This window comes from Corvus moneduloides, chromosome 3 (genome assembly GCF_009650955.1).
Source record: "Corvus moneduloides isolate bCorMon1 chromosome 3, bCorMon1.pri, whole genome shotgun sequence".
Classification (NCBI taxonomy): domain Eukaryota; kingdom Metazoa; phylum Chordata; class Aves; order Passeriformes; family Corvidae; genus Corvus; species Corvus moneduloides.
In genome coordinates, this window is record NC_045478.1 from 77,746,316 (window position 1) to 77,759,640 (window position 13,325).

Here is a 13,325-nt window from a genome sequence, read left to right on the forward strand (position 1 = left end):
AAACAGCCTTTAGTTTGCTTACCAGAACGTGTGGGGGAGGTGGAGGAAATGTGGATACCTTGCCATGGCTTATTTGGCAGGCAAACTAACCTGTTCAGGGCTGCACAAGACAGAGGGAAAGCTCCATGCTCCTGACCATGTGAAACTTAAGAGTGGTACACAGGAGACAGAGCACACAGGGCAATTCTGAGAACTCCACTGTCGTGTGTTTCTTTGCCATAGGTATCCCCGGTTTCAAGATGTGGGTACGCGCAGACACTACCGGGGTGCAGACACAGCATCCCTGCCGCAAGCCCAGAGGGTCTCAGACGGACTTCTGCTGAGGCAATGCAGAGCCTGTAGGATGACAGAGTCCCGGTCACCCTGCTGCTCGCCACTCTCCGAGCTCCCGCGGGAAGGAGCCGGGGGTCTCAGGAGCCCGAGGGCGGCAGCGGGGCAAGGACAGGGGGCTGAGCGGCCGGGCCGGGCGGCGTTGTCCAGGGTCTTGAAAGCGCAGACGAGTGCCCCTGCGGGGCAGGGGAAGGTGCCGGGCCGCTCGGCTGGGCACGGCAGCAGCTGGGGGACCCGGGCCGGCTGGAGGACAGGGCGCTCACTGGCTCCCTGCCGGGGGGGGCTCTTCCCGGGGACTGTGTCCCTCGCTGCGTCCCTCACCCCACCTGTTGCTCGCTTCCGATCCCGAGCTGGCCGCCTGTCCCCGGGGCACCCCGGGGATCCCCTCCTGCGTCCCCGCCGCGGCGGGCGAGGGGCGGCGAGGGAGGCAGTGTGAGGCTGCCGGGCGGGGCGCGGGGTTTGGGATGCGCGACAGCGCGAGTGGCCAATGCAGAGTCGGCGGTCCCCCGGGGCCGCGCCGGCGGAGCCGCTGGAGGCGGGGCCGGCGGGTGGGGCGGGGCTGCGGGCGTGCGGGGAAGGCGAGCGGGGGTGTGAGTGCCGCTGCTGCCCCCGCCCTCCCGCCGCCGCTCCGCCCTCCCGTCCGGCGGCGGAGCCGCACTCCAGACCCAGCGCCCGGCAGAGCGCGGGGGAGCGCCAGGAAGGGGTGGCGGGGGAAGGAGAGGAGGAGCAGCGGCGCCCGCGCCAGCGCCAGCCCGCAGCACCCCAGCGGACGCCCCCCGGTTCCGTGCAGGGCTCCGGCGCGCCGCGGGTGGCGTGTCCCGCGGGAGGGGAGCGGAGCGGAGCCCGGGTGCGCCGGGGGGGCATGGGGGTCCCGCGGCCGGAGCAGCCGGAGCGCGGGCAGCAGCGGCGGCCGCGGCAGCACCAGGTAAGGAACGGCGCCCGCCGCCGCGTCCATGCGAGTGCCTTCCCTCCCGGGAAGGACTCGGGAGCGCTTCAGGGAAGGGGGTGCCGTGAGGATAGACCCATCTCCTCCTTCCTCAGGTGCCGTTGGGAGGGAGGCTCGGCTTCTTCGGGCTCCGCGGGAGGACGGAGGTCTGGGGCGTGTGGGGAAGCGGCGGGGAGCCACGGGTCCCCCTTCCCCAGCAGCACCCCCTCCTCGCCCCGGCCGCCGCACGGTGCCCACCGGGGCGGGGTGGCTGTGGCCGGGGGGGCTCGCTCCCGCACGTCGCCTTTGTAAATAGCGATGCGATCCGCCCCGTAGCGAATGGCGGCGGGGGTGTCCGGCGGGTCGCCAGTCACCTGCGGGGTGGTTCTGCCGCCGGCTGCGGCAGCCCGGGCACGCCGCTCCCCTCTCCGAATCTCACTCCAAGAATAATGGCAATTGCCGAGTAAGTTTGCCCCGATCGGACATCTCTGGGGTAGAGCCGCTGTTCAGAGCGGGGACGGTGCGGCGGGGACCGCCAAGCGCTTGGGGTAGCAGAGGGAAAGGCTCTTCAGCCCGTGGAGTTTCTTTAAATTATTTAAATGCCTTTTTTTTTTTTTTGTTTGGTTTTGGTTTTGGTGTTTTTTTTTTTTTTTTTTTGGTCACTGGATGCAAGGCGCAAGCTGCATCCTTTTGCACTCTTTGTTACCTTGTAACACTCCGATAGCTGTTCAGGGATCCGTTCTCCAAACTTGGCGTTCGATTCGTTAAATTGTAGCCAGCTGGGCTCAACTTTGCTTTAGGTTTTATGCTGGTGGCTCCGCAGCCCTTCTGTGCTGGGCGGCAGCGCTCGGCTGCGCTGGTGAGAGCCCCTGCGAACGGGGAAGTAGCGCTACGCAGGCTTGACAAAGGCAACTCCGAAGCTGACAAATTTCAGATATGGCTGTTAAGGTTCACGAAGTAGGTCAGTAAACTACCTTAGTACTTGGTGCTGCATTATTTTAATACATCGGTAGTTTGAATACTTGCTTTCAGCCTGGCTTTTCTGGAGGAAACGAGTTTTATTTTTTTATGATGCAAAAGACATGCAAAGTCAAACAGAATTGCACATGTAAATTTTCCCGAGCTCTTTTGTGCGCAGTTTTCACTTCTGAAAGTTAACACTAGATGGCTTTCTTATATCAGCTATCCTGCAGGGAAGGAGAGCGTGTAATCTGTCTCTGCAGCCTGCTATTTCTGTATTTGTCTAATTTTTTTTTTCTTCACGTGAATAGTAAACTATCTTCTGGTCAGTTCTGCACCAATTAGACAGGAGCATATTTGAAGCTTGCTTACTAGATGACATAATTCGTTGTTTTGATCAGCTCATGTTGCTCCTTTAGACTTTATTTTACATGTGTGTTACTAATATCTAAAAGTTTGTTTAGTTGGAAGGTAACTCTGCAAAATATTTACGTTGCTTTAAAGGAAGACAGCTGGATAAGGCAGGATGTTTGAAAATGGGGAAAAGCCAATAATTCAGTCTCAGTTTTTACTTAGTTTGATGGACTTATTTTAATAAGGACCACAGTGCATTAATATTTTTTGTTCAGCTATTTTTTTCCCTCAGATTCTGTGCCTAGCTACCTTAGACTGAAACGTTTTGGAGCTGGATTCAGAAACATAGTGCTTCACACTGCTGGGTATAGGAAAGCCTAAGCTTGATGCCTTATTACTCTATTTATTGTGTTTTTTCAAAACTGTGTCTTCTTTCAGTGGGAATGCATTATTTGCCCTCCATTCGCTTCTTCGGGGGTAGCTTTGAAATACTTAAATCTTAAATTTGATCTTTAAAATATCTTTTATTATTAATGTGAACATGTTAAAATCATCAAGAGCTCTAATGCACTATAGATATTTAAACATTACTTAGGGTCTACAACAGTTGATTTATAATTTATGTAGCATTCATATTAAGCTAGGTTTAGAGAGGTCTCTGAATGTATTGTCTTGGTTTTGCATGCCCAGTGGGTTAACTTAGCAGGTCATGCAGCACTTAGATGTAACAAGAAGGAATACTTGTAAGGATGCCAGACTGTTTCACCAATCCTATTGGATCAATTAAAGATCATTTCATTCATATATGCCAAGGATATAATGTGAAGCCTAGAACTAAACAAAACCTCCATTCTTTGTAGCTGGTATTTGCTTACTGTGCATATCAGAGTATTTTTAAAGGTTTATATTTCATTTTCCTGAAAGATGATAATATGGTCTTCTTTTTGTAGGCATTTACTGACATGCCATTACTCAAGTGCATTGTGAAATACTCTTGCAAATGAAGAGAGTCAAATGAGGAACTAAGCAAAGCAGTGGTCAAACAGGCAAAACCATCCCCTTTTTTGCTGTTTTTGACTTTTATGACTGAACCAAGGCAGTTCATTTTTTCACCTCCAGCTTCATACTGGGCATAGGCAGGCATTGCACTTAAGCTCTTTATCTGCAGATCACTAGTTCAAACTGCAGGAGAAAGGAAGTATTTTCTCCTTGCTTTGGCTGGAATTAGGATTATATTTAGACGGTTGGATGTTAGAATATTTCTGGTAGGTTCCTGCCTTTTACTGCTGAGAGATCCAGTTTGGTAATACAGAGGGAGAAATGCTATGCTATTATGATAATACAAGTTACAGATTGTGGAAAGAGGGTGGGGCACTGGGTTATCTAGTTTCTCACGTTAGTCATCCAAGATTACCAACAGTAGCTGTTTTGACAGCTTGAAATGAAATCAGGGTTTGACAAATGCTCTTTTCTCTTTCTATGCAATTTTTGCTTTGCAATTTAAAATGCTTTGCAATTTTAAAATGTTTGGGTAAGCTGGGTTGTGGATCAGTGAAGTGGAGATGCCTGTTTATTCTATGTATGTTGCAATACTGTCCTCAGAGTAGAATTTTTTTTTTTTTGCATTAGGCAACATAATTTATATCTGATTCTTTAAAATGTTACCTCTTGCAAAGTCAAGACCAACTTCAGTTTATCTCTTTATTTTCAAGAGAATCTTCATCCTTTTATAAACTGGACAGTTCATGAAGTTTAGGGTAGGGGTGCCCCTGACAGTCTTTTTCAACCCTGATTTTTCTACCTGAATTTTGAGAAAAGAGTGTGAAGACTGTCTACCAAATCCAAGAATCCCATAAGAAGAATTTATGAGGGAATTTGTATTTAGTAGATTGAAAAGTATGTTTCACGGTTGTTTGTATGCTTGTTTGTTAAACACTAGTTGTTCACATAAATCGCATTAAGAATAACATTAATTCTTGATGACATTCAGTGATGATGCCATATGACTGGTAAGAGTTTTAAGAACTGTCAGGATTTCACATGAATAGCTGTCTTTTTTGGTTTTTTTTAGTTTGTTGTGAAAGGGCAAACTTAATGTTAAACATCTGATTTATTCTGACAGAAGCAAATGAGAGAGAACCTGGCTTCCTTTGTAGTAAAGCACTGACCCCAGATTTAAAGCCACTTTGAGGCATAATTGAATGAGCAGAAGATTGAAAAGGATTATTATAATTGGTGATACTCTTCTAGCTTTTAGTTAGACAGGACAGCAGTAGGCAGAAATGTCATTGTGATTCGTTTGCACTATAGTTCTTAAAGGAAGATATGTAGGCTCTTATTTGGATCATGAAACTGTAATTACATCAGCAGTTAGCTACTCAAGATTTATAAGTGGATTCTTCTGGTTTTCTGGAATTTCTTAAATAATGAGCAGTGCATACATAATTAAAGGTTTTGTTTTTAAAAATGTCTTGAATCCTTATGGAGGTAATGTTCTGCACATGTAATAAATGTAAGCAGCTGCTGCTGTCCCATCTTTTTGGATATGCAAGCAAACAGCTTTATTGGATTTGATGCTTGTAAGACATTTTAAGAATAGTAGATCTTTGAAACAAAGTAGGCATTTATTTTAGTGCTGTTAACTGGGGAATCTGTGTTCCTTTGGAGAACGACCTGTAACTACTTTTTTTTTCTTTTTTTTTTTTTTTTTTACAGCTGTGACATGCAATGTAGAAAGATACCATAGCTATTTTTTGAAAGTGAGGGAATCTAGAAGGAAGCTAGAGGAGTGGTAGTAAATTGGCTTGTAGTAGCTGGGAGGCTGGAAGGTGGCAGTAGCTGAAGTTGTCTGGCTGCCCCTCCCCCTCAGCAGCTTCAATAGAATTCTGAGCACAGGACTTGGAGTTTTGCCATTGACTTTGAATCTTTTCTTATATAATGTCTTCATTTTTTGTTCTGGATCCTGCAAAGTCGCAAACCCAGCTCTGCAGACATTTGTGTAATGCTCCTGTCTTATTTGTTGTTTCTTCTTTCCTCCCCCTCTCCCTTTGCTGCCTGAATTCTCACTGGCACAGTGGCTGTGGATTGTGATAGTGCCTGCCTGCGTTGATGTGTATCGTGTGTCCTCTAACATAAATCCCATCAAATCATTTTTGTGTAAATTACACATGAAAAGTCATATTGTGAAATACCTATGATTTAAAGACTACCTAAAAGATTAAAGATACAAAGCTCTCATAAAACTCATCAATTTCCCCTTCCATTTCCCTTTAGGATCACCAACTTTTTTAAACCTTATAAAAACTGATGAAATTGTAGAACTGTTTTACATTTTACAGAAACAACAGATTATAATACTTAAAATGTTTTTATAAGGAAAGGTACTCTGAGAACACTAGACATTCTGTGGCAGGTTAATTTAAATGCAATAAAATGTGTTTTAATAACTTATAAAATTTTTCTAGTGGTTTGGCATTTTTTTGTGTTTTGTTTTGAGTTGCCTTTTTTTTTTTTTACGCTTGTTTGTTCCATGTATATGAGATGGAAAGGAGATTCTGGGCCACCTTATATTTAATTTTGGATTTTTACAGTCACTTCAGTCAAATCTGATAAATTGTGAAAGGATGTGTCAGTGAAATCGCAATTAAGGTGAGTAAGGGCAGAGTAAAACATTCTAAAGTATGTGTTATAAATGCACATACTGTTAAAATATATTTTGGTAGTTCTTTCCTTTTCATGTGGGAGAATTAAAAAAATACTGCAATTAATGCAGAGTTAGAAAAATTGTCACTGCAGAAAAGCAGCCCTATTTCCTATATTTTGCAAAGAAGGTATTTGTGAAAGGAAATTTCAGTCAGTTGGGGTTTTTCCAAGTTTGTTTTGATTTTTTTTTTCCACCTGAGAGTTGTAAGTTATTTAATCACTCTTCTCTGGATGTTTTCATTTGTTCATTAGGCTTTCTTCTCAAAACTAATTATTTCCTACTTTTAGATACCTGAAGTGCATTCAAGGAAAAAAACACTCCTGTGCTTCTAGTGTTTTTCTGACTTCTCAGCACTGAAAATTAATACCTGATACATTTTAGCATGAAATCCCATTGTAATACTAGTGTGACACAAAGTGGAAAAAAGAAGAGAAGAGTGTGGCTGTGTCTGTGAATATGTTCTCATGCCTAATGTGCTTGTCATCTACAGTGTGTAAGCAAGTGTATGTATTTTGCTGTGCTGGTCTTGCTTATTGCAGTGGCAGCTGTTCTTGAAGAATTAGGAGCAGTTTACAGTGATCAGGTTGTCCTTAGTGTTCTGCTGTAGTAAAGTAAGCCTTGGTTTTACTTTGTAAGGTTGTCAGGACAACAGCTTATTATTCTTGCTTCTCGTGGTGTTTCCCTGTAGCAATGGAGGGAGCTGTTTCAAAGGCAGTGGCTGCCTTGCCTCACTGGGCTGCAGGATTGCCAGCTGTGATTTGGGTTAGCAGGATGCTCTGGGTTTGTCATGTAAAAATTCTGATTGATGATGAATGCAAACTCAGTGTGAGAATAATTTTTCTTCATTGGACTAATGTAAAACTACCCATTGTATTTACAAACCCATGGCCTATTTTCTCTGCAGTAGTGTCATTAAACTACTGTTTTCTTCCATCTGAGGCTCAGAGAAAACTGTTGGAAGTTTGGCAGTATGGAACCACTGATAAGAGTTGAGACAAGGTAGGAATTAATTTAAAGCTATGTTATGTCAGTGTGCTACAGTCTGACACTGGAGCTAACAAGTGAAACTGGGGATTTCTGTTAGGTTGAGTTTGTGACGTCTTTGACAAAAACGTCAGATGAAGTTGGTGTTCAATGATAAGCCACACAGTAACTGTTGAGGTGTTGGCATTTTGAAGAGCTACTGTTCTGTTCTTGTTATGTAGTAAATTGGAAAAAGAATGCAGGTTGTTAAATACAGCAAACTAAATGACTACAAAGTCATTCTCTGAGTGTGGTCATTATATGCAAGAGGTGCAAATATTTTCAACTGCAATAACTTTTAGATTGCTGGGATGTTCAACAGGGAAGATTACATGAAGAAAGCTTTTAAATAGGGCTTTTTTATTATTATTTCATAAAATATGCTAACACACAGGACTTATTTTGGCACTTCCATAGCTTCCTTTATATTATTGTTATAGAGAGATTCCTTAGTTTGATCCAACTTCTTTGATCTGGGTTGAGCTATAGTAGTCAATTAAGAAATGTCCAGGTACTTAAAATCCTTTTATCAAAACAGTAACCTTGTATTGCAAATTCCCTTTTCAGACTACTGAAACAACAGTCCATTCACAGAGTACTTTGGCAGAGATACATAGGCATCTGCATTCAGTCCTGGAAGCTGCCTGGCAGAATTAGAAACTATTAGGATAAACTTGTCAGTGTTCAAAACATTTTCTCCCTTGTCTGGCTACCATTTTTTTGAGAACAGGCGGGTACTTCAGAGGTGGATGTCTTCCCTCCTCTCAAATCCTCTGCTGTTTCCATCCCTTCTCCCCAAAATTTTCTTAGTATCTTTGTACATGTCTTTGAATCACACAATCTTGTTTGCATAAGGAACCATTTCAAAAGATTATTTTTAAGGTTGGTGAAAGGAGATGGACTAAATACAGTGATTGGTGTAATCTGTAGCAGCGTGTGAACAGGTTTGTTCACTTCCGCTTCTCTTTAAATGTATAATTTGACCAGTATGTTACAAGAAGGAATCAGGATAGATGAGATTATCTAAATTGGTCAAGGGCTGTACAGGTGGTTGCTCAGAGTGCCACACCAAAAAACCTCAAATATAAATTGAGCTCCAATATTTTCTATATAGGATGAAGTTTCTACTGCTAGAGCAGAGGGGTTTACTGACTTTTTGTGCCAGGCTGCTTTACCTGGACCCCTGGAAATCATTGCTTCTGGTGCAGATTTCTGAGTGAAGGGCAAGCAGTACTTCATTAGTCTGTGAGATTGTCAGATTTGATAATTTTGCTTATGTCTGTTTCCATCACATTTGGGATGCTTTGTGCTTTTTCTCTGTGGTTGTTTAACCTTTGAAATGAAGTTTCTGTGAGCATTACTACCCTTGAAACTTTATCTATCAGATTCTGCTGAGTCAAATAGGCTCAAAAAATCATGAGGTGAAGGGAGGTGTTGCGCTGTATGACTGCATAAGCCTTGTTTCCTTAGGAAATAAAAATTGGTGGCCATTCTTTCCGTCATACTGCTTTGCAGTAAACAGACAGTACATTTGAAAAGTGTTCTGTTTTTACTTTGTATTTTACTGCGATATTTCTTAAAGTATTGTCACATATATAAGATTACATTAAAACTATCAATGTACAGAGTGTGGCTTTGTGCCTGATGATGGGTATACAAACTGTGTCTTTGTATACACGGATTGCTAATTGAGTATCAGCCCTTGCTTTGTGTGGCTGAGTGTTAAAATAGAATATTTACATATATGCATAGTAATAATTCTTTCTCCTGGGGAAAATAGATGCTTAATGGTAATGTTTTTCTCTTTCTTATGTAGGCTGTATCCAACAGTATCAATATTCCTATCCCATCATTTTACAGTGTTTAGTACGCCTGTAGGTCAGAGGTTTTTAAAGTTGCAAGTTAGAGATTTTTTTTTTTCTATGTCAGCTGTCTCAATTGCATCTCTCAGTACAATTGTATTCTTTATGGCAGCTAGAGGAATCGCTGCAGGGAAAAGTAATAATAAGAAATATGTAAAATCTGTTAGATATTTCTCCTTGTGACTTAGCAAGAAGTTATAAGAATGAACAAAACAACTCCAAGATATAAACTATTCTCAGCAAGTGTTGTCTTCTGTGGGTGTGAACGTTTGTTCGACTAGAAATCCCCTAAGTAGAAGTCTTTCCCATTTCATGATTCATGTATAAGGTGGATAGTGACTTTAGGTTTCCTTGGTTGGGTGATGAAATTAGTTTTTATTTTCATGGACTATATTTACAGATTCTGAAACTTAAACCCATTCTGTTTCATACATAAACATGTTTTTCTTTAATTATATGTTTTCTTCCTTATTAGGAAGGAATCTACTGGAGTTGTTTAGGTTTTGTGTTTAGTTTTGCTGCCTTTTTTACCCTTGAGTGGTAATTAAAATAGCCTTGTGTGAAGTTTCTGAGCATCTTTTATATACTTATTCATAGTTGTGGGACCTTTCTGTGTGCTACTGAAACTGTAAATGCCATCAGATTAGATATAATATTGCTTATGGCAGTTGGACCGTCATTTATCTTGAGTTTATCCAGGCTTTTAGCATGATTGTCATAGCACTTAATGGTTTGTATTCCACCTGGAGACCAGTAACAAGCAAAGTACTGTACTGGGACCTGTTTTGTTTAGTACCTTGATCAGTGACCTGGAGGAGGAGATGAAGTCTATCCCATCACATCTGCATGTGACATCACATTGTGGGAGTAGCTGACACATTCGAGGACAGCGCTCTGCGGCTTAGAGAGGCTGGTGGAACAGACCCTGACAAACCCCGTGACATTCCACAAGGATAAATGCATGTTCTTACCCCTTGCCACAGGACTGGGTGGGAAGGACCTGCACGTTCTACACACGAGTCAACATGTCAGGCTTCTCTGGCAGTGACAAACGCCAGTGGCATACTAGGCTGGATAAGCAGAAGCAGAGCCAGTGGATTGCCAATACTCAGTATTCCTTAGACCACCACACTGGATATGCCCCATCTAGTTTTGGTTCCCCAAACACATGAGAAACATTGACTAAATTGAATCTAATTCAGTGGAAAGCCAGCAAAACGAGGGGCTTGGAGGACATGAGGAGAGGCTGAGAGAAATGGCTTTGCACAGCTTGGACATCAGAAAGCACAGGGGATGCTTAATAGCTGCTTCACAAGGTGATACCTAAGAGGTCATCAAGAAGATGTAGCCAGGCCCTTTACAGGGGTACATGACAGGAGGAACAGAGACAGTGGCCACAGTCTAAAACAGGTGAGGTTCTGATTCGGCACCTGCAAATAAAAATCACCCTAAGGACACTGAGGAATTGGGATAGGTAGCATAGGTTGTCAAACTACATCCTTTTCATTTTTTTTGAAGACTAGACGGGACAAAGCCCTAAGCAAGTTAGTCTGCATACAGTGCTGTTGTGGTTTCCAATGTGAGTTAATCTATGAAATATCACAACTTTTTTATGGTACCAGTTGCTCTAATAATTGAGAATTTTGGTTGATGTTCCAGCATACTGTGATTCCACTTTGTTATAGTACACAATTTGTACAGAATATTTCTCTATTACAATATTGTGAAGATCTTTTTACAAGACCCATTATGGTCTTGCATTATTGGCTCATATTATATGTACTTTGTTTAAACCAGTAGTCAAGAATTCCTAAATAAATTATTAGCAGTTAAGTATTTTATAACCATAGAACTTAACGATAAAATAAGTGCTTAAAGATGGTAGCATGTCCTCTCAGGTTTGGCTTCAGATATGCTTTGCTCAGCTTGTCAGTGAATTTTAAAACATGATTAGCAATACTGGAATTTGAATGTGTGAATTTCTATTGAGCAATTCCATTGAATCCCTTCCAAAAGATTGTTTTTAGTGTTAAAGAGCAGGACGTGAATTTGAAATTGGCTCTCAGCAAGTCAAACTTAGATTTCTATTTGGTTCTTTTGCATTAGCTGCTAATTTTAGTACTGTGAAACTTGTGATAACCTACGCTAGAGGTACCCGTGTGTCTGGAAAAAAAAAAAGCTGTTATTTGTCTGAGCATTTGAAAATACAAATTAAAATGCTTCAGTTCTGAGAACATCTTCTGTTTGCACTTTTTTAATGTTCAGCCTTAACCTCTTAGTTTCATTAGCTGTAAACAAGAGCCAGCAGAACCTCAGAAGCTTGAGATGATTCCTGTTCTTGCTCATCCAGCTTCACAGTGGTTATAATTTTAAGTATTTCTGTGTTTACCAAAGCATGAACCAGACCTTCAGATCCCTGTTTTGGTTTTTAGAATCCATTTTATGAAGTGTTTAAAATTTCAGGCGTTTGTATAACATTCAGCTTCAGTATGAAAGAGGTTGCAAATACATGCTGAGATAATCAAAACAAACAGGAAAGGGAATGGAAAGAATTTCCTTTAGGGTAAAATTCCTTAAAGTTGAAATAACCCTGAGAGATAGTGCTTGTCAGTTGGCAGGGAAAGTTAGGACTTGCCTTGTGAAGACTTTTTTTCCGGAAGTGGAAGAGCATGGAAAAGCTCAGTTAGATGCTCTTTTAAAGCCATACTTTCAGCAAAATGAATTAAAACATTAAGTCTATTAAACTGATGAATCTCCAAAATTGTTGCATTATGACTGATGATAGCTACAGATCAGCAGCCCAGGCCTGAAATCTCCTTTGCTCTGAACTGAACTACTTGTTTCTTTTATAATCCAGTCACTGTAGAAAATAACTACAATTGTCTTAACTTGTTCTCTTTTTGGTATGGTCCTGTGTCAGGTGCTTCCTTATTCCCAGGTTGTACCAAAAGCAATTTTTTAAAATACTGTTGATGACCTGATCTATGAATCTTTCTACTATGTTGAGCCACAGCTCTTGAAGCAGCTTCTCCTTGATGCTTGTGGGAGTGCAGCTGAAGCAGTAGTTCTTGCTGAGTTCCTAAATAGGTTGAATATGGCTTATGTACCAAGCAGTGACAGTAATTTAAAATACAATCTGCCTAGAATTTTCATAGCTATGATATGTGAGCTGCCTTCCTCTAAATTATGTTCTTTCATGGAGTCCAACTAATCTTTTGATTTTATCAAGGTCAGCACAGTTGCTAATGGAATATACAGGGGAAAGCAGATCTTCATGGAACCTAATGTCAAACCAAGTTCTTTAGCTGGCCAGCTCTCAAATGAGACAGTGTAGATTTCCTGCTTTTTGTAAGTAAATGTGTCTTATAAAACCTTCAGAACTAAATAATTCATTAGTGAGTTTAAATGCCAATGAACAGACTTTTTAATTTTCAGAGCTGGACTAAGCTTTTGAAATTAATCTCCTGATCTTTCCACTTAATATTTTGTTTGCATGATGGAGAAGTTTCAGAGAATGTAAAATATATTCCTTTGTAATGAGACTAACCCAAATAAAATGTTGACCTTAACATAAACTGCGTTTCTAATTCTGAATGCTATACAGTGATTGAGAAATGGAAGCTAAAAAGAACACTGCTGAAGGTGATGTGCTTTACAAAAATTTAAGGTGAATATATGAGAAAAAAGCAAATAGCAAGATTAAACAATTTATGGAGTAAACACTTATTTCTCGGTATTCAGGAAGTAAATATTTTTCTAACTTGTTATGACTTGGACAGAATTATAAAAATATTGTCTTCATTTTGTCAAGCTCACTCGAATTGAGTGATTGAGATATGGTTACTCAATGGGAAGGGTACTTAAACAAAATAAACAAAACCCCCCAAAACCCCCACATTGTTAAGGAAAGTGATTGAGAGCTGTTGTTCTGCAGGTTTAAAAGCATTATATCCGCTGCACTTACTGTACTCTTTAGTTTTTTTTCAAGTTTTTTTTAAGGGTCAGGTAGAGGTGGAAAAAATACATATTCCTTAGGCTGTCCCTTCATCTATCCTCCCTTTTCTCCTCATGAAGGCAGTATAGCTGTTATATAAATTCCTAATGGAAAGATCACAGATCACTATCTTGCAATGGTGACTTTTTTCAGTGTTTCATTTTTATGGCTTTT

The 13,325-nt window shown here is 41.5% G+C and overlaps 1 protein-coding gene across 6 annotated transcripts in view; it reads left to right on the forward strand.

Annotated features, from left to right (window-relative positions):
- Window positions 1–984: 984 nt before the first annotated feature.
- Window positions 985–13,325, forward strand: part of SIPA1L2 (signal induced proliferation associated 1 like 2) — a 126,351-nt gene continuing 114,010 nt past the window's right edge. For 5 of the 6 annotated variants that reach the window (XM_032102306.1, XM_032102307.1, XM_032102311.1 and 2 more), the window contains exon 1: window positions 985–1,255. The gene's annotated coding sequence lies outside the window, so the exon portion shown is untranslated. The remainder of the gene's footprint in view (window positions 1,256–13,325) is intronic. The other variant, XM_032102310.1, reaches the window with a different exon arrangement.